This window comes from Artemia sp. Qi Xiang Cuo, chromosome 14, assembly GCF_049724085.1.
Source record: "Artemia sp. Qi Xiang Cuo chromosome 14, ASM4972408v1, whole genome shotgun sequence".
In the NCBI taxonomy this organism is placed as follows: domain Eukaryota; kingdom Metazoa; phylum Arthropoda; class Branchiopoda; order Anostraca; family Artemiidae; genus Artemia; species Artemia sp. Qi Xiang Cuo.
Window position 1 is genome coordinate 51,904,195 of NC_142807.1, and position 20,847 is coordinate 51,925,041.

At 35.5% G+C, this 20,847-nt stretch overlaps 1 protein-coding gene across 9 annotated transcripts in view; it reads right to left on the reverse strand.

Moving 5' to 3' along the window:
• Positions 1-20,847, reverse strand: part of PMCA (plasma membrane calcium-transporting ATPase 3) — a 282,389-nt gene that overhangs the window by 215,950 nt on the left and 45,592 nt on the right. Inside the window, exon 2 of one of the 9 annotated variants that reach the window (XM_089100637.1) lies at positions 10,728-10,818. The exons of 6 other annotated variants lie outside the window; for them this stretch is intronic. The gene's annotated coding sequence lies outside the window, so the exon portion shown is untranslated. Of the gene's footprint in view, positions 1-10,727; positions 10,819-11,550; positions 11,643-20,847 lie in introns of those variants that run through there. 2 more of the 9 variants (XM_089100640.1, XM_089100638.1) reach the window with 2 other exon arrangements.

The window sequence follows — 20,847 nt, forward strand, 5'->3', positions numbered from 1 at the left end:
GTCCATTGCGGCATGGTCCCCAGGTCATTTTGTGCTGGTATTATGTCAAATATCCCCAAAAAAGGTAAAAACCAAAATCAGTGCTAAGGATATAGACCAATAACCGTTTCAAGTGTTCTCAGTAAAGTCCTCGAGCCACTTCTCCTTCCAGAAATTTCGGGGAAGTGTTGGTTGGATTATCGTCAGTTCGGATTCCGCCAAAACCCGAGTTGCGCGTTTTTACATTCTCATTCACTGCAGCTATAAAAGTGACCGTGATAGCCTTCAATACACTCGTAAAACGAATTACTTTTTCTGCACTATTGCTTGTAGTCAGTACCATGAAACATGCTGCCTCAACCTTTCTTTGGACCATTTTGATGTTCATAACAAAAATGATTAAGCCTAGACCCCGGCGCCGTGCCGGCGGATCGACCGAACGCCGCCGACGAGAGGCCCGGTCGAACGCCACCGAAGTGTCGTAACGCCGCCGGCGCGCCACCTGCACACCGCCGCCGGCAGAGGCGGCGGCGTTCGGTCGAATTTAAATTATTTTTACGGCAATTCTTTATTGCGTCAACCGCAAAGTCGGAGCTTTTCCTTCTCGTGTGGTTTAGTATTTCAATTTTCCTGATTAGAAATCAAGCAGAGCTTGCACTATCCCCGAATTTTCGCGTATTTCCCCGAAAATTTATGCGTCACCCCGAAAAAAAAATTGGTTCCCCGAATCCCCGAAAATCACGCAATCACGGTGCCACCCCTAGTGATTTATCACCAGTGACTTTCCCTGCCAAATATTACTTTGTATACCATAATTCTTCACTGCTCTCTTGTTCATAAATTTTCGTCTCTTTTGTTACTTTGCATAAAAACCAGACACATGCAAAATGCTATTGCAAATATTGCAATATACACATTTCTTCATATGTTGACAAAACAAGTACCGTCTTTATGAAATGAGTTTAAATCATTTCGAATGCAGTTTCCCAATCGCTATTTCTTACATCATTCGCAGTCAAGAATTTTATTTTCAAGTTGAATAGAATTATAGAACGCATTCACTACTATACAGCCTTTAAAGATTGAACCGGAAGTTACCCCAAAAATATGATTCATAAATAAATTGTAAATTATTGCCTATAGGGGAGGGAGATAGGGGGCTATCATTTTTAAATGATAATGCCTCATTTTTTTTATTGAAAGTAGTGACGCGAAAAAGATAATTATTTTTTCATTTAAAGTGAAGACAGAAAAAATTATATCAAATTCCCTAAGAAACCCCTGAAACACATTGATGGACCCAGGATCCCCCGTTAAAACTTGTTCATTGTCTTGGGTATTTTGCGATCTCTTATAGACTACTGGCCTTATTTGGATTTTGTGTGTGCTCCCTTTTAATTCGATTCTTTGGATTTTATGGAATGCCATGGTGAATCTAACACTCAGTTTTCCAATTGTTTGAGGTATATCTGAAATTTTGACAATTTTATTGTTTTCATTGTACCCCTTTAGTCATGCCCTCAATTTTTTCTTATAGGAACACTAAGCTGTTCAACGCTATTTCTCTTGTTTGTTTGAACCATAGGGTGAACCTTATTAATTATTCAGTAAATTATTTTTCTAATGAAAGCTGAGACGGTATCATATCAAGGTGGTATCCAGAGGGGGGGGTAGGGAGGTATTATATTTAAATGATGAGAGCTCACATTTTTATTTATTGAAAGTAAGGATCCCATAAAGTTCATTTTTTAAAGCAGAGATGCCATACTATCAAGGTGGTATCCAGAGGGGGGGGGGGGGGTATTGAACAAAAAAATTTAAATTTTAATAAATCAAGTTTTTTTTAAGCAGGGGTGCCGATAAGTTAATTATTTTATTTTATTTAAAGCAGAGACGGTATCCTATCAAGATGGTATCCAGAATGGTGGCATAGGGAGTTATTATATTTAAGTGATAGTACCTTGATTTTTTTTTTTATTGAAAACGGGGATGCCAAAAAGTTGAAAAGTTGACAAAATTAACAAGATTTTTGTGAGTTATACTTGATACAGCACTTGCATGGTCTTATGGTCCGAAGGGAAAGGGACATACGCGTCCAATCCGCTTTTTTTTTCCTATTGATGAAACGGGTTTACTTTGAAAACATTCATTCATATGTACCAGGCAGATTCACACTAAAACGAATTGGTGTGACGAAAGCGATATCGACATCCCCACCTAACGGTGCGCTCGAGTAACAATGGCGCCTTTGGTCTAGTACCCAAGTTGAATTCATAGGCGAGGTCATCATCAAATCTTTTAATTTTGGAGGTTTAAGGAGGAGTCTTTAACAGTCTTATGACCTCAGGGTACTAGGTGTTGCAAAGTTCTAACGTATCTACAGTGGTTTAGAAAATTCGATCACCCCACAAATGATTACCAAAAATATGCACAAATTTAACATTTGGAATATTATAACACTTTTTTCAAAGCTTTGAAGAAAAGTAAACAAGTCTAAATACCCCTAACTACGCTTGAAAGCTATTTTAAAAAGAAACTCTTTGGACATTTCCATAGAAATGACCATAGCAGAAGCTTTGAGCCTGGGTGGGGATCAAAGAGGAGTCTAAGTATTTTGACCACAGGTGACTTATTGTTGCGACTTTCTTAAATTTGGTAATTCTTGTGAGCATTTGGAAATCAAAGCTTAAACTCAATAACTGATACTAAGTGTCCTAACATTTTGCTTGGATTAAATGTGACGAACTAGGATGAACATTTCAACATCTTCCTGGAGCTACTTCAGTCTGCATATTATTTCATTTAATTACACTTAAAACGGATGAGCTTTTCATTTTTTACCTAAGAAAATAGCTGGCACTTCATTTTTCTTCATACCGAATAAACTATTAAGTGTTTTTTGTGTCATTGTAATTAAAGTGTTCTCATGTGAAGTGTTCATCATGTATTTTTCAATTTGATAAATTTACTCCTTTTAGATACAGTTTATAATTTGACTGATATTAGGTATTTATCAGTTTATAATTTGGAATGAATCCCCAAAAGAAAAAATGAATAATATTCAAAAGAGCAGCCAAAAGCAATTATAAGGCAGCAGTTCAACCTTAGACTGCATGACATATATTCTATAAAGAAGCCAAAAAAAACTTTAAAATGCATTTTTTTTAAATTGTAATTAAAAACCAGTTTTTAACACAAGACGGCTTTTCTGGCATCCAAAAGAGCAAAAAAAAACAATGATTATAAAAGTCGCCCATTTTAACGGTTTTAAATGTGACAAAACAGATATAGGCAAAGGACATTATGAAAAAATTAAGCTTCTAAATTCAAACTTATATTCAAAGTTTTTACCCAGATAACTGACGAATATTTTGATACGGTATTTGATGTTTTGTATGCAGTAATGCTCAATGAAAAAAACTACTAATTTTGATAATTATTTATGTTACGAATACATAGCTAATAGATTTTTCAACTAATCGTATTATGCAAGGGTTCTGAAACGCAACAGCCATTTCGTTTCTACTTCTCTTGATGAATAACGAAGAAGACCAGTTTCCAGCCAGCGACTTGTGAATTTTTAAACTCATGAATAGGCTCGAATCTGTTGTAAATTGAAGCTGTGATCTGAGAAAGACTGATGAAAACATTAATGTTTGCGGTCAACATTGATCGCGCCGGCGGCGCGCCACCGGTGTCTAACCAGCGGCGCGGCGCGGCGTACTGTTTTTTGCCCCACCGCTGCCGGTCTTCCCTCATCGGCGCGGTGCCGGGGTCTAATTAAGCCAAATTCTTGTGCAAATTTTTCTTTGGTGACAAATTTTTCTGAACACATTAAAAAAAATGTTAACATTTTGGTAACAAAAAGATAATTGTTGCTCAAATGCCGAGTCAAAACCGTATTTTGACTGGACTAGATGAGTAGTTTATATATTTAAAGGATGTCTTGCTCACAATAATGACAGATAAATTTTATATGTTATTACTTTTTTTAAATAGTAAACATCAGCCACTAGACAGGTGAAAGATCTTCCCGAGGGGGCACACGTGACGCTCTGAGATATACACCAGGTGGTGGAAAGTGGGCATCCCCTCGGGTCTAACCATTATCTACGTGTATACTTTTATAAGGTAAGCTAGTTTGATAAAGGAAAGACCCTGGATTTATAAACCCCGACCATGGAGTTGGATGATTCTATGGAGTTAACGATTATCCCAAATTCCTATAGTTATTTGGCCTAAAAATAACAATTACCCAAAAAATAGTAGGGTATATCGGTAGAACCGCCAGTTCAAAACTAAGAAGCACGGGATAGTTGCGAGATAATATTTTTGCCTTTTTTTTTCTTTGGGTACCAGAGTAGATTCCAGTTTTAGCAGTTCCTTGAACTCGATATGACAGAGAATGGCCAACTCGATGATTTAAAAAGAAGAGCTTGAAAATTAAAGGCACACATTAATCTAAGTATTAATGTTGTGAGATCTGAATTGTTTTATTGGTGGATTATAAAAGTCAAATAATTCTTTCACTTTAAATAATATTATATCTTGCAACGAAGATAAAAAAATTCTTGCATAGTAACATTAAAATTATTTAAGCTTATAATATCCTTGGAAATAGTGGCAAGCGACCAACAAGACAAACGGAACGGACTCTTTGATATCACATATGAAGATGCACCATTCCTTTTTCATTGGATGGTGCCACACCTCCACAAAGGAGATGGGGTGATTCCTCACCCTTAAGACTGATCCGAAAGTCTATGCAGAACTTTAAAAATGATGCCTTAAAAATTTGGATTTTTGATTTTCACCTCTCCGCTCTCAGCAAAATGACCCCAAGGATCTAACCTCTGCGTCAATAAGGCTGGTGAATCAAAAGACATCCAGACGACATGTGCCTTATAACCAAATAAATGGGGCTTACACATTTCTACTTCAAAAACAAAACACAAATATCTTAGTAAAGGCACAGATAGGAGGAGCAGGGTATTGGGGTAACTTGTTTAGGGCACCGGAGTATCAGTATAGCTCATTAAAAATACGCAACAAAATTGCTCTTTTTAATTCGCAGTCATTAATTTAAGGAAAATATTTATTTTGCTTATAGGTCCATTCACAACGAGATAATACCAATAACAGGATACAGTAAGCGTTAATTCGAGCCAAATTGACGTGTCGTATTTGGTGCCTTCTTGATAAACAAGAATTAGCTTTTTTGTCACATTCAGGCTGGACGAGGTTGGCAATTGCCACGTCATTTTTTTCAGATACTTTTGGATTTAAGTTGTATCATACAAATGTTGTTATTAGTACACCGTTTTTAAGTCTTTCTTTTTTTTTTTTTGTATTTTTTATGTTGAGTATGAGTTTTTTTTGGTTTTCTTTTTTTTTTTACTCAGTGATGGTGCCTATCATTAAGAGAAAAATGTAAGCACTAGCGCAAAATACTGTAGATTCCTGTATAACAAATATTCCAAACAATACAAAACTAATTAATACTAAGAATTTAAAACTGTACAATAGAATAAGGTACCTGTGTATTATATAGTACACACTCGAGAATTTGGATCTATATATAAGACAATAACCGGTTTATACCTCTCAGTATTTGAAGAAAATTTCCTTAAGCTCAGTCATAGTCTACGTTGTAGGTATATTTTAATTGAATACTTAGCATTAAAAGATGGTATTCCGACTGAATTAAGCTATGTTAGGTATTTAAAATAATACGCTTTGTGCGGCCCCCTTCCATGATTATTTTATATAGGTTCTATAATTGTGTTGCTGAAATCTCATGTTTTCATCATATTTTGGTATATTTCATTAGGACTAACTTAACTTCACTTCTCGAATGTTTGCCATATAATACACAAGTACTATAGAATAAAATATATATTATTATTCCTTATGACCTTATGAAATACCTTACATTTTCTTATGGAATACCTTAAGTCATGTAGCCCAATAGCTTTAGTAGTACTTAAGACATGGTTTCTTTTATTTCATTTTTACTACATATAGTTTTAAATAATTTCTTAGACCACACTGGCTAAGCATGACAAAATGAGAAAAAAGACTTGCGAAGAAAAAACGAGGATATTTGCAAGTGAAAAAGCAAAAATGCAATGCAAATATTTTGGCCGAGACCTCCGCTCAGCCGTCCTCAGTCCAAGATAGAAAAATAATAAAAGAACGTAAACCACTAAAATAAATAAAAACAAACCGTAAGTAAAAACGCCCTTAGCAGGAAGTTTCTACTATACTACTGTATATTCCTTTAGAACCGATATTCTAAACAATGCGGAACTAATGAACAATGGATAACACGAAATACATCGACAACTCAAAATGCCCTTTGAAAGAACGGTTTAACTGTAGATCTACACGGAAAACGGTGATTTATTTACAAAAAGCAACAGAAAAAACTGAAGAAACTGACAAAATCCTCAATTTTTTGCTGTTTACGAACAAGATATTCAACATGTCTTGCATTTAAAAATGTATGCTACAAGGCCGTATCCAGGGGGAGGGTACCCGGTTTGACCCCCCCCCCCCTCCGAAATGTTTGTTTGACTCGTAAAAACGTAAAAAAACGTACATAAACAAATTTTGTATGCGTTTTTGAGGTTTTTATGTACCCCCCCCTAAAAAAATTAGTAAACCCCACCCCCGAACAAAAATCCTGGATGCGCTTCTGGTATGCTACTAGCAACCACTTTTTTTAACGACAGACCATATGCAAAAAGCTGAACGAAAAATGTGGCAATTCTAAATAGCGCAACCAATTCAATCTTGGATCATTTCCAAATCGCTTTCGCAGTAACATTAAGAAGATTTGGGTTAATTAACAATTTAAAGTGAGAACCCTGCTGCTTATTGAAATATTTCTATTGAGCAGTTAAACTGCTTCTACGAAACCATAAATTTGAACGAAAACGACGGCTTTGCCAGATTTCTACTTCCCGGTACAGATCCGACGATAGAACTCCGGTCGCCTCCACAACCCTGACTTTCCCCGTACTTTGCAAGGACTAGCTTGAATTAAAGAAAACAAATCAAGCATAAGTTACCATGTTTTTAACTATGTCTGCAAATTAAAGGTTGGATATTTTCCAATTATAACTGAAATTTATTTAGATGGTAAGAAATTCTTCTATCTCTTTTTTTTGTAGGTTTAATGCCTAAAGCATAATTACGTAGAACCTAGTTTCTTGTTTTCTTACAATTAATAACGGCAGTCAAACTAATAAGATTTGCTATCTCATTTTATTTAAAATGGGGTTCAATCACTAGCTTAAATTTTCCATGTATGTTCAAGTCCTTCTTATGATTAGAACTAAAAATTCATAAAGATTAGAATTACTTCACATAAATATAAGTTTGAATAACAAAAATATATGAGTCCTCCTCCCTCCCCTCCGACTGACTGATCGGTTGTCGTTATTTAAAGGACCAATGAAAGCGGGGAGAGACAGAAAGTAAGATTACTAGAGATCGGTATATGGTGTGATTGGTGTTCGGGTAATTTCTTCCTGGAAAATTCCCGACAGACAATTCACCCTGGAAACACCCCACCTATATTCCAGAATATAAGTAGAATATAAGGTATAAAATATCTTATAGTATCTTTTTATTTCTGTAAGTTTTTTTTGTGTTTTGAAATAAGCAAATAATTTGCTTGCTTATTTAAAATAAGGAATTCCATTCATTTTAAAGGTTGAGATGGCTAGGACACGTTCTGCAGATGAAAGATGACAGATTGCCAAAGATCGTCCTTGTCGGCCAAAAATTCAGGGCCAAACGAAAAGCAGGTCGTCCCCCAATCGGGTGGTAAAATGTAGGATGTCGTAAGGAAAGATTTAAGAGAAACTGGGACTTCTTGGGAGGGTGTAAAGAGGGAGGCATTGGATAATTGGGATGGAAGAGGAGCGTGTGTAGCTATGCTGGCCTCAGGCAGCTTGGTGGTGCAGTGAGTTGTTAGTAGTAGTAGTAGTATTCATCTTAAATTTGCTTGGTTCCAACTTGGAGTTTAACTTGGTTCAACATGCTTGGAGTTTAACATGCAATTATATTATGCTTCCAAAAATGTGATTGAGTAAACTGCTTTTTGGATTTGATTTAACACAATTACGTAAACTCTTCATGAAATATCAATCATTCCGTAAATTAGAATGGTCCTCATTATTCTCCAAAACGTGTAAATGGTAGAAGGTTTTAATTGAGTCAGGTAAGGTATGGGCTCATAAAAAATTCGAGGAAATTAAAAAAAAAAAAAATTGAGAGAAACAATATTTCAAAGAATGCAGTGGGGATAAGGAAATGGAACTCTTATAAATAATCAAAAAACATAAATATGATTTTCATCGGGAATTTCACTTACACCCTTTCGCCACATTCTTGGAAATCTTGAAGAAAGTGGTGAACGAAAGGAGTAGTCTCGCCATGGATGATAGCACCCTAGGGAATATATCAGTCACTATATCCAAGCAAACTATTCTTGATTCATAATCAATTAATGAGGAAAAATGGAGACCCCTTTTGGGAAAAATTTTCCTTTCGGAACTTGGAACCTGTTGGTACAGCACCATCACGCACCTTATTGATCCCTACAGAAGGTAGGGCACAGAAAATTTGTCCCGCAGAAATTCTATCCCTATAAAATCTACTGACATTTCGCCCATACAATGAATATAACAAAGTTACAAGAACTATTGTCATTAAGTTATACCTCCAAAAGGGGGTTGGGCGTGATCCCCTCTAAGGTTTTTCCCCAAAAACCTCTATTCCTATTAAAGATCCTCGAATAACTGCCCCAACCAAGGATCGGAACTGCGTGGGATTGTGACACAAGAAGCAAGGATCGTGAAAGGTTAGAAGGGAATGGAGAACCAACTTAAATTTTCATACTGGTTAGCAATAGTGGATACAGAAGTTTTAACTGGTTTTAGTTCCAGACACGTCAATTGAGGGGGTAGGAGGGAGGGGTACTATAGCCCCAATATTTTTGACCCCTTCCAATATTTTGAATAATAGGCTATCGTTTTTGGTATTCTCATATAAAAAATACTTTTTTTTCCATGTTTTCACTGAAAAAAAAAAGCCCAAAAACAATCCAGTTGACCCCCCCCCCCTAAATTTCCAAAATTAGGTTTGGCCCTCTCAAAGTTTCTTGAATTGACAACCCAGTTTAGTTCCCACAATTAGCCTATTTATTTAATATTTTTCAAAACTAACTAAGCTTTCAGGAATACATTTGAAGCTGAAAGGGTCTGGGATAGGGTTTCCAAGCTTTTATCTCTACTTCTTCCGCGTCTATAGGTCTTAAAAAAGCCCTAGGTGTGGGGCTCTTGAACCCACCTTAAATCCTGGGAATCGCCTTGCCAAGGTCTAAAGTTCAAGAAAACCACACTCTAAACAAATTCAGATAAAAAATGGTGACCTTTTAGATGATGGATTTATTTGCATTCTTATAAAATAGTTGAGTTAGGTGAACAAACTTTCAGGAATGGATACAGAGCACCAAAAAGTAATTTTAAGGCGTCTACCTCCGCCATCTCCCCCATCCACAAGGCACTGACAATTGCACATTAGACATTTGCACATTAGGGGGGGGGGGGAGTTGGTAAAGAATAGCGTATATTAAATATGTAACCTTAACCTAACCTTGGCACCTTCCCTCCTAAACCCCAAAAAGCAACAGTTTAAATATCGTAAACGCAATGAAAACTACTCTTTGCATTCCATTTCAAGAGACCGCTATTGAGAAATAACCAGTCTAGCGGGTTTCGTCTCTCATTAGTATATAAAAGCGACCATATAACGCATCAGTGCCCTAATTTCATCGGATGTGTTTTCGAAACCTAAAGTCAAGGAGAAGTAAACTGAAAGCCGAATTAAGGGCTTTTGAGTTCATCGTTCACTTAGCACAATACAAATTCCTGAGTTAGCGATAAGCCGGCCATTCACTTTTACCCTTACTGCTTTCGAATATCACCTTTTCCTCCCCCGGACAATCTTGCTAAGCATACTAAAATATTCAAAATGCAGACATTTGGGTCTAAAATCCTACCAGATCACATTCTTGTCTAAGCCCTCATCTAAAGGAGAAAATTGTAATATCAATAGAGTAGGACCATTGATTCCCCCCATCAACACTATTTCCAAAAATAAGGGTCGCCACCGTGACAAAGTACCTCGCCCACCCCCAATGAGGCAAAATATACGCCTAAATATGATTTAACCATTGTTTTTCACTGTTTGAATCACCGCATCTATTTGCTAACAAATACTTTATTCCAATTCAAAGCAATACTTCAGAATGAAATAATGAGAAAAGCAGGATGAATATATTATTTGAAAATAATTATAATATGTAGATGAAAATGGAAGGAAACGTAAAAATATGATTAACAGGCACTTTCTGAATATATTGAAGTAGGCTAGACATTCATAGCCTATTAATATGATCTTTTCTTGTAGTTTTGCACTTTTGCACATAGGTTAGGGCTATATCCATCCCCATAAGGAAGAGGGGCGGAATTTTTGTGGTAACGACCATTATATCTTTCTAAATATCGTGGTCGATTTTCTGACAATCCACCTAACCCCCTGACGGTCCCAGATATAGCCCTAGGACATATAAACTAAAAACAATGCAATTCTTACTTATAATGAGCAAGATGTTTTCATTTATCAGAATATCATGTTTCCTTCCATTTTTATCCATTTTTTTAAATAATATTCACATTTACAATTTCATTGTTATCCCTCAGGCGAAACTACATTTCGTGCATAGAACCACCGGGAGCTGCGTTGTCAGTAAATCAACCATGATATCTGGAAAGAGCATAAAATAAGGAATCTAATTATAGTATTTTTAATTTCATTAGCATGTTTCTTTCAGAAGAGCAGCCCAAAAGTAGTTTTACCTACTTTTACCTGCCCTATAGTAGCCCTATAGTAGTTTTACCTGTCGATTGTGGAATCCATCGGTACTAGTTTTTTGTTACTATAGTGTTTCCTTCAGAAAAGGACATAGACAAGAATGACACCTTAACAAAGATGTATCCAGCGGGGTGGGGGGGGGGGTGATAACGGATTTAGGTCAATATATACCAAATCATATTATTGAGTTAGGAATAAAGAGAATACACCGTTTGATGCCTTTTTTATGCTGATTATGAATATAATAAGCATTTCTATAGCAAATGAATTTCAGCCCCCCCCCCCCTATCGAGACTAGACCTAACCTACACCTTACTTGGCATATATAGGGGGGGGGCTGAAATTCAGTTCCAGCAGAAATGCTTATTATATTCATAATCAGCATAAAAAAAAGGCATCGAATGGTGTATTCACTTTAGTCCTAACTCAATAATATGATTTGGTATATATTGACCCGGATTTAAACACCCCTTCCTAAATTTTTGTCCGACGCGTAAAAATGTAACAAAAATGCACATTTCTGACGCGTTTTTATAGTTGTTTTTTTTTTGTAAAAAGCCTTCAAACAAAAATCCTGGATATGCCCTTGCCCCTACTGTTTTTTTGGAGAATAAGAGACCTTACCTGAACAGTGACTACCCTGGAGAGTACTGAATAAAATCCGATTTTAAATAGATCAGAGTAACTGAATGAGATAATACCCACCAACTAATACTATCGTTTTAAACAATGTGGCTAAACGAGATTCTTCAAGCACAATACAATTATCGTTGGTAATGACGTGAGTTGGTGACGTCAATGAAGCATTTAAATTTCGCCAAACCGCATCAAATTCATGCTTACCTAAGAAGTACTTCCTTTTACTAGCTCCAGAACAAATGTGATGAATAATTTCCTTGAAGATAAAACCCTTTTAATTAACTATCAAACATCAAACTACATAAATTAGTTATGTTTTGAATTTTAAGAGCCTTCTGGGTTTATAAAAAAAAATTCCTTGTACTCGATTTGTAAGTCTTATTGTGGCCTAATATCTGCTTTTCGGCTTAAGGCGTGTTCCATTTGATGTTTTAGGGACAAACTGAAAAGTAAACCAACCAATGAAACTGTAATAAAAGAGTTTTATTTAAACATCAAATGGACATACTGCACAACAGGGTGATCCTTAAATTGTTCCGTATTTTGATAAGTTTAACAAACCTTTTCCATAAAAGAAGTTTTTCAAGGAAAAGTAAAGAGCTACACTAAACCAAAAATGAACAAAAACAAAGTCAAATAATTTTCCAAGCGTGAAACTAACACAAATTATCATCAATAAATAAATGAAACCCATAACCTTCAGAAACTACAATAAATAATCGAGTCAAACTCAAAACGAGTTTAAAATAAGAGTAGGGTTGAAGCCCCCCCCTGCCTTCTAAAGACAAGCACACAATTTGCACTTTACTGAAAACAATCCTTATTTAGAGCTGAATATGTCTATATATATATATATATATATATATATATATATATATATATATATATATATATATATATATATATATATATATATATATATATATATATACATTCATTCCTGAGAGTCTTAATAACTACGGGCTCAAAGTTAAAAGAGAGAAAACACTTAAAATGTATTTTCAGTTAAGTTATATTAATATTAGCAGTAATCGATATTTAAATAAAAAGAATTATGCTACAACAACCAAGAATCTTGGGTGTTCAAGAGTCCATGGGGAAGAAATTCCCCATGGTCATGGGCCAAGACCATGGGGGATTTCTTTAAAAGATCGACTAGAGAGCCCATCCAGAAACAACAGATTTATGGTTAATAAGATATATTAAAAAACACGTCATGCGTATACCCCATTCGAGAGGCAAAGGTAATGAAGTCAGCACAGAAAAAGCTGGTTAAGGTGTGCTAATAAACCCATTTGAGTCAAGTAGTGTTATTTGCACTACAGTGCAAATAAGACTACTAGTTATAAATACTATTTTAACTATATAAATAGTTAAAAATACTAGTTTCTATAGGGAAATCCACAGAGTTCCCTATAGAAACATAAATACTTAATGATTAAGAAACATTAAGCAAAATCTAAGAGAAAATATATTTTGACACTTCAATCTGAAGATTCTCAAGTTTATTAATTGCACACATCGACAACACAACTTTCTTAGTAATAACGAACATCTTTGACCCTTCCTAATAAAAATATTCAGAAAATAGCTCTTGGCCTGATATGGTATAAATGGCACGATAATTTAAATATCTATAAGAAAAGTGCAATAGGCAGCCCCTGAGGGGTTACAAAAACTGGAAAAAAAATTACGAAAATATTTCCCTTTTACCAATCATGTCGTCAAAAAAATACTTGGATTCAGAATTAGCACATAAAAAACATCTGGCAGCTTGGTCTAAGATAGCTAAATGGAAATTCATTTACTCAGGGCTTAAATATTTATCAAGCATAGGTTAGATTGTCATAAAATGCTCATACTACCAGACAAAAAAGTGAAAGCTGTTTTAGCAGATGGCTCAAATTTTCCTTACATATTCGTTCCTATTTCAAAAATTACTGCGCTACTTAAGGTTGTCAATTAAAAAAAAAAAAAAAAATTGCAGAGGAGAAACAGATAGAAAAAAAAACTTGACATAACAGCAAGGAGAGAGGACTGTCACCGGGTGCAACCTCAGAGGGGGGTGATAGACTGTGATATTTTTTATTAATAGCCTACTATGATATACTATATTATGGTAATGGCAACTAAGAAATAGCTATTGTAAAAACAGAACAGAATAGGTAAATTAAAAACAGGCAATCTGTTTTTGTGCATGAACAGAATAGAAACAGGCAAAGTAATGTAGATAGGGGGACAAGGAGGAAGGGCTTTCTCCGGGCACAGCCTCTGAGGAGGCGCCAAACTGAGGTATTTTTCTTGAATATTATGCTAGTGATAGTGAGGGGGGATGAAATTACCACGGGCGCTGAAAACCCTAGCTACGTCTCTGAACAGGCACGCCGAAAACAAACACATGTCCTTGCTTGCTCTGAGATTCACTAAGATAAGGAGGTGGATATTCACTTGATTCACTTTTTGATTCAACTTATCAAATTATGTTCGGGGGGGGGGGATCTGGCGTATCTGGCTAGGTAAAATTTTATTGGGGTAAAAATTGAGGATTCTTGTTCACGGAAAACGAGGGAGGCGAGGTGTAAAGGGGGGATGAAAAGGGGAAACGACAATTCGTTCGTGGGTTATGGACAGCATTATTGACGACAAATTATCTCCTGTTCTCCCATTGACCATGTCCAATTGACCATGTCCACCTGACAAAACAATGAAAAATCGGATCAAAACAAATATTAAGCAACATTGAAATTACCACAACGAGATTTTATTTGACCTGTTCTTCATTTTATGAATGCTTTTGAAGTCGACAAAAGCCAAAGTCATACTTCAATTAAGGAAAATAAAAGTCTGGCTATATGGCATATATATTTTTATGGAGTCAATGCCCTGACCAAATTTCACTATTACAAATTCGATCAACATAAAAGTGTATCTTTCAACTCGCCTCTATCAAGTCCTCGAATAAATGTTTACAATGGGGTTCCTTCTATACCGATTAATCCCACAACCGGAATTATTTCAGTAGATCCACTTCGGATGGATTTTTATGGTGGCGTTTACCAACCCCCCCCCCCCGGGAAAATACTCCCTGCGGAGAATACCCCCCCCCCCCGTGGATAATAAGGCTTTCCAAATTTGATAATTTTATTTGAGTTTTATTATTTTTGTTTTTATTTCCGCGGGGGGAAGGAATTTTGGTACTTGTGTATTATGCGCCACTCACTCAAGTTTACGCTGTGTAAAATTCTAGAACACACCGGTTTTTTCGTTAGTTCTGTTGTTTCTTTAGAAATAAATTTGGACTATAGATTTGCACATTAGGGGGGGGGGGTAAAGTATAGCTGGTCTGCATGCATAATCTTTATTGTACAATTATTCTGCATATTAGATAGATAGATAAGTGTATTTTAAAACCAAATATACGGCCATGAACACAGTAAAATAACATAAATGAAAGATACAAATAAAATAAACTTTGATCAACGATCATCATAAAACACTTAAAATGAAACACTACATTAACTTAATAATAGTACTTAATACTTGGAAAAACGGTCACTGAAAAAAAACATTTAACACTTGGAAAAAACGGTACTCTTTTATTAAACGCACTCTTTTATATAGTACTAGTTTGGTTAATGATAATGAAATAAAATAAAATAGGATGACTATATAATAGTTTAGAAACAAATTTGGGCTATATATTTGCACATTAGGGGGGGGGGCAAATCATAGCGTATATTAAATACGTAACCTAACCTAACCTAGGTACCTTCCCCTCCCCCTAAACCCCAGAAAACAACAATTTAAATACAGTTCTGGCCTTTTTTTATATCCCAGAAGGCAGCGTAAACCTGTTTTTCATCACGCGTCTCGGTCTATTTGGTGACTGGTTTGCATTGCCGTATATAAAAGAGTCCGTTTAGTGAAAGAGTACCGAAAAAACACTTAAATAAAACATTGCATTTACTTTATAACAAAATTTCCAGATACCTCGCTATTCTTGTGTAATTTTTTAGTGGCCATATACCTAGAAAGAACTGTTTTATGACTTCAAACTATCCAAATACTTTTCCCCCCCCCCCAATGTGCAAATATATAGCCCAAATTATATATTTCCCATATATCCTGTCACTTGTCTTTGTCTTGTCTCGAGCTAAGCTGAAAAAAACTAACGAAGAACCCGATTTTGTTCTCGAATTTACACAGCGTAATCTTGAGTGAGTTGCCCATAATACAAAAGTACCAAAACTCCTTCCCCCTACGAAAAAAAAAAATTCAAATAAAATTCTCAAATTTGGAAAGCCTTCTTTTCCACGGGGGGGGGGGGTATTAACAATTCTTTCTAGGTATATGACCACTAAAAGTTACAGAAGAGTAGCGAGGTATCTATAAATTTTATTTACTAAAAAAAAAAAAAAAAAAAAAAAAAAAAAAAAAAAACAGTATAAAGTAAATGTAATGTTTCATTTAATTTTGATGATTAATCTTTTAATCATAAAATTATTTTTATATTTTTTTAAAATATAAAATATTTTTATAAATAATATTCTATAATATAAAATTATATTTTAAATTTTTTTTCTTCTATATTTTTTTTTCTTCCTTTTTTTTATTTGGCACCCGCTACTGCCAAAAATTGCAGAAGTTCATATGGAAGTCTTTTCAACATAAATGGATTTGTGTTTGTTTTTTTTTCTAAGTTTTTAAGATACTTCTGGTGTGTAAATTCCTCTTTTTCACGTTCCTAGCACATTTCAACGAAACTAAAAAAAAACTCAGATAAAAGTTTCAAATTTAGAAACCTTATTTTCCAAACGGGAGGAGGGTATTTTCCGCAATGCTATTTTCCAAGGAGGGGGTATTTTCCGTGGGTGTTACTTTCCATGGGGGTGAATATTTTCCACGTTGGGGGATTTTCCTGGGGGTTAAATACCCCCCATTCACTATATTCATTTATGTTATTTTACTGTGTTCATGGCCGTATATTTAACTTTAAAATACACTTATTTATCTATCTATCTAATATGCAGAATAATTGTACCAAACATTTTGCAGGCAGACCCACTATACTTTATCCGCCCCCCCCTAATGTGCAAATCTATAGCCAAATTTTATTTCTAAAGTAACGAAGAAACTAACGAAAAAACCAGTTTGCTCTCGAATTTTACACAGCGTAAAATTGAGTGAGTGGCGCATAATACACAAGTACCAAAATTCCTTCCCCTTACAGAAATTAAAAAATAACGCTCAAATAAAATTCTCAAATTTGGAAAACCTTATTTTCCATGGGGGCATTTTCCGCGGAGGGGGGGGGGGGGTATTTTCCGCGGGGGTAATCGCCGAGGGGGGGGGGGTAAACGCGAGGGGGGGGGTAATTGGTAGAACCAATTTTTACGACCATATTCAGGGGGTACCCGGTTTAAACCGCCCCGCAAAATTTTTGTCTAATTCATAAAAGAGTAACAAAAATACACAAAAACAAATTTTGTTGCACTTTGTTAGGTTTTTTTGTAGCAAATATTCTTTATCAAATTTTGATAAAGAATATTATTTGACATTAAAATTACCACTTAAGCTCATTAAAATTTGAATTCGGGTGCGCGTCAACTGTCTAACACTGGGGGATTTAAATTCTCCAAAAAGACTAGGAACTATAGTGTTTTAGGGGATGGATCGAAACATTTTCTTTTTCGATGCAATGAACTTGTGAATTATAGGGAAGATATGTTAAATAGTGGTAGCGACAATGATGGACTAATCCTAGGGATCCTTAAATCAACCTCTTCTAGATAGTTTGCGGCAATAAGCAACTTCATTTTAAAAGGTTTAGAGGCCCGTTTCTTTCTTTAATTATATCAGTTTCTTTTGCTTCTGTATATGGTTTTATCGGCTTTCTTGCGTTGTCAGACAAATCAATGGAATAGCATAGTTTAAAGGACTATGAAAGACCCATGGAATTGGAAATTTAGAATTCCGCAGGAACTCATTTTTACTTCTAAAAATGAGTTTAATTAGACGGCAAACCCTAGAATTATCTTAGGAATATTTAATAGATACTCTCCTATCGACCGAGAATTTTTCCTAGTAGACACATTCAGCAAAGCGTCGATCAGTGAGAAAAATCTCTTCACAATTAAAGGGCTAACCCATCTTTTACATTTGCTTCTAACTAAAAAAAAAAAATAATAAATAAAGGTTGATGTCCATTTTGAGCATATTTTAAGCTTACTTTAATTTTGAAGAGATTATCTAAGTAAAACGAAATGTTGTCAGTAGTAAATCTGTGGACACTGTATTTGTAGGTGTAAAACCCGAGTAAAAGGTATCCTAATCTCTTTTAAGCTCACTCAAGCGGAGAAACCGGCTCCCCATCACCTAATACAAATCACGGAGCGCCCCTCGTGCCACCATACGTAGTATGTGCCATTTGGTGCACAGCCTTTTTAAAACTTGGCAATCCCTTGATAAGAGCTTAATCAATCTTGATTGAAATACTTTTTTCTAAATTCAAAAATCGTATTCTCTTTGTTTAATATCCATAGCTTAGAATTTTAAAGTTTGCCACCAAAAAGCTTCTTTTTAAAAACAAGCTTAAGAAAGCGGCCAGGCCACTACTCATGGGATGACAAGAAGTGGCTAGGCTTGGAAAGTGAATCCAGACTGCTAGTGGAAAGGTTTCTGGTAAGAAGTTTGCAGTGTTATTTCAGATTATTACGCTTGCAACTTTAATTAAACTTCAGATTTTTACCTTTATCTTCATTTTGCAATCAAAAATTTCAAAATAAGGATAGTGTTTTTGAAAAATCGTTACATATACTAATCATTACATATAATACTAATCATGGTTTATTGAGATGAATTGATTTTGACAATGGAAGTATAATTATCAGTCAGATCACAAAAAAAAATCAAGGGAAGGTGACAACACATATTTTTAAAAATTTAGGGGTGGGGACAAATTTGTTTTTTTAATTTCATACTAAAAATGGAATTTTTCAATAAAAAATACCCCAAATAGACATTTTCAAAATCTAAAAAGGGGCGAAGAAATCTGTAGCGCCCCCGTCCCACCAAAAAAATTTACACCACTGCTAATAATTTCCTCTGCTTTAAGGACATGGCTAGATGCGAATAACTCTTTAGATAAATGAGCATAGCACGCCCCAGAAATTTGTCTGGGCGGTCAGGAACTTTAGGGTGCTATCCCACTTTTGTAATGCCTGGTTCTCACCAAACCTGATGAAAATTCGGATTCTAATCCTGTAGAATTTTCAATTCAAATTTTCGGATTAGAGGTGAAACATGCTTTTAAAAGAAACGAAAATTCTGTGATAAAGCTGATGTATCTCAAGCCGATAGCGATAAAATTAAAAAAGAACTTTGGTCGCATGCGAGAATTCAGTGATAAAATTTCACAGATCAGATAGAAAGTGGCGTTTCAATTCTAAACTTCACATTCAGTGCGAAACAAATATACACCCCATTAACTCAACGAGCGGAACAGAATCTTTCAACTGAATCTAAAATCATTTTCGAGATATATTAAATTTAAAAAATCAAGTTTTTTCAACTGAAAGTCAGGAGCAATATTAATTCTTAAAACGAAAAGAAATCTTTACGTATGCGAGGGGGTTTGCCCCCTCCTCAACACCTCGCTCTTCACGCTAAGTTTTTCGGCATTTTAAAAAAAAAGTTACTTATTGTTCTAATTAAACGACTCTTAGGAGTTGTTTTTAAAGAATTGGGACAAAATTTAAATTTTAGCGTAAAGAGCGAGTTTGGGGATGGGGCAACCCCCCTCATAAACGTAATAATTTCTGTTCGTTTTAAGGTTTAATACTGCTCCTTACTTTCAGTTGAAAAAATTTGTTTTTTTTATTTAATTTCTGATTGTTTTTTAAATAGCGCCAGGAAATCTGGCTCACCTCCACGGGAAATCCCCCTCCCCACGGAAATATACTCTAGACATTTCAATCTGGTGAAAATTTAACCCGGACAATTACCCTTAACACCTCCACGCGTAAGATTGAGTCAGTAAAGAGAAAGCAAAACATATAAAGAAATTTCGTATAGGAATTCTGGCAAATTTCCCCAGTATACAATTTCCCCTGAAAAGTTTATCCCTGGAAAATTCCTTCTCCATGGAAAATTCATCCCGTGCAAAGCCCCCTAGCAAAAATTCGTCCTCCCCACCCCGCCGGAAAAATGTATGCATACTCCCCAATAACCTCTACAGTAGGGTTCTCTGATATGCTGAATCTGATGGTGTGATTCTCATTTAGATTCTATGAATTTTAGGGAGTGTTTCCCTTTATTTTCGAAAATCAGAACGAAAATCTTCTCAGGCTCGTACCCTTTGATGGGTAAAACTAAACTTAGTAAAACTTATGTATTTAAAATAAGCATAAAAATCCAATTCTTTTGATGTATCTATTTGTATCAAAATTCCGTTTTTTTATAGTTGCTGTTACTATTGAGCCGGATCGCTCCTTACTTACAGTTCGTTACCACTAACTGTTTGATAGTATGTTTCCAGCCCGGCAGACCACAGCGTAAATCAGCTGCTTCCCAGCGATACTCTTGGCTCAAATAAGATAAAATGAATAGACCACTAATTCTAATTTTTTCCCGAAAGAGCCTACGAACCAATGTCAAGATGGATTCTTGGGAATTTATTATGAATGTCTAAAACATGGACACTCAACGGAGATAATTTGCTTGGCCAACCCATCGAATAGCATATTAAGCGAGCTAGTAAAAGTAAAAACATAAATTTTATATTCAAATATTTCAACATACTGAGAAGATCTAATAACTTAAAACTCGGCCTTAAAAACGCTCAGAATGATGTTGCCACAATGTATTTTTTTTTCTCCATACCCGGGCACTTCGTATCGAAGGAGTTGTAGAAACTTCGAAAAGAGCTCATTCGATTGGAAATTGGAGTGGCTAGTGCCCTTTTTAATAGTCGAAAGTGATTGGATGGCAACTAGCCCCCCCCCAGGCCAATCAGTCCCCCAAACACATCCAATCAAAATTTTGAGATATCCATTTTGTTCAGCGTTGCTGACTTTCGCATAGAAAATGTGGTTTTGAGGATGAAACTCTCTTACAACCCTCGGGGCAAGGGTTTTAAGTTATGCCCTGATGGCATGTAAGAACGATGTTGGCACGAAGTATTATTTTTTTCCTTTAGAGCTGGGCACTTCATAAGGAAGGGGTCATCGCAGAACCTTGAAAAGGGGCTCATTCGATTGGAAATTGAGAGTTCTAGTGCCCTTT